The sequence below is a fragment of the Spinacia oleracea genome, chromosome 6 (genome assembly GCF_020520425.1).
Source record: "Spinacia oleracea cultivar Varoflay chromosome 6, BTI_SOV_V1, whole genome shotgun sequence".
NCBI lineage: Eukaryota > Viridiplantae > Streptophyta > Magnoliopsida > Caryophyllales > Amaranthaceae > Spinacia > Spinacia oleracea.
The window spans coordinates 62,575,042-62,576,838 of NC_079492.1; positions in this window are offsets into that span (position 1 = coordinate 62,575,042).

The window sequence follows — 1,797 nt, forward strand, 5'->3', positions numbered from 1 at the left end:
CTCAATTTAATTACCCAGCGGATCCGGGTAGGATTTGGATCCTCGCCTAAAAAACGGATCTGGATCTGGATCCTAGAGGATCCGGTCCAGATCCTACCCGTTGCCATCCCTATCCCTGACACAAACCCCAACCCCAACCACTAACACTTAGCTCCTGAAAAGCATTATTGAAGCTAATGGCGCATGAGTGTTAATGGAATAAAGGGCTTGAGTCTCAGCAAATGATGACTCATCATTGATCACACAAAAGTAATAACAAGGCAGCAATGAACAAGGCATAACAAAAGTCAAAGGTAGGTTCATTTACACCACATTCAAACATGTTGTTTTAGTGTTATGGTGGTCCTTCCAAAGGGAATTGACAAATTGTGAACTGTCGCATTGGATAGTTTAACAATCAGTCAATCCCCTTTGAAGGACCACCTAATTAACAAAAGTCAAACATGCAAGGGAATACACAAGATCAAGTTCAATCTCAGTTAGGTTGAATTACATCATTGACCTTATTTGTTTCTTAATTTTTTCAACCTCATCACCCTTTCACAAAAGGGAATACATGATCACTTTGTCTTATGAGTAATGACAGTTATCCCCTTTTGCAAAAGGGGACGAAGGAATGATTAAGAAACAAATATCTCAGATCATCAACACTTACATCATAGGTCAAACAACAAATGCTGCATTCATGCAAGACAACAATATTCATCTCAGAATGTCCCCAAGCATCATTGAAACAAATTCAACCTACAAACACTTAGCGCCTGAGAAGCATCATAACTGATACTAACGGAAGCACGAGTGGGTGTAGGTAAATGAAAGTGTTTCTCAGCATATAAAAGACTCATCACTGATGTTACACAACAAAGGAACTTAAGGGGACAACTAACCTCTAAGTAAACAAGACATGAATTGCCTCTCCGATCTAATGCCAGTTTATATGTGACGGAATCAATTTAATTGTTTCCAAAGACATTTAAACTGGCAAAGGATCAAAAAGCCAAAACAAATCATGCTCATTTTGGTCTCAGATGTCCCCAAGCTTCATTGAAGCACACCATGTTCACAAACCATTAGCACACAAAAGCCTCAAACAGCCTAAGGCTGGATGCTAAAGGCGCACTGTGGTTTATGATGCATGGATAGCTTCTCAGCAAACAGAAAGACTCATCACAGACCTCACACAAACACAAAGGCAATTTGACTTAAGGAACACACATAGACATCAAGCATCAATCATTCATCAGTAACAGACACTTAGAGGGGACTTTACATCATTGATAATTTTGTTTCAATTCTTTAATTCACATAACCCATCCCCATATGATTTCACCCCTCTCATAGTCATCAAGGCAACAGACCATAGCATCAAGTAAACATTTTTTGCATTACAAACAATCACAACATCATCAACAACGCAACATAAGAGATGAAATACAATCACATAATTTTATTTACCAATATGACAACATCATCCACAAGGCAACATTTATAATGAACCATGGCAAAACAAGAGGACATGCATACACTTCATACCCTAAAACATGATCATCAAAACAACAACCCTGGCCAACAACAAATCACAGTTGTTGGCATCTCCACCTTATGTCTCCACAGCTAGCTAGCATTTCATCAATAAAAAGCAAAATTAAATAGAGTTCAGGGGACACACTTATCTCTGCGCATCATGTTTTGCCTTTGATGATATTTCTTTCAGATCATCATCATTAGAGTTTGGGAACGAAGCTGAACATTGACCATCAGACACCTCAGGAACACCATCTTTGTTCTCACACTCAC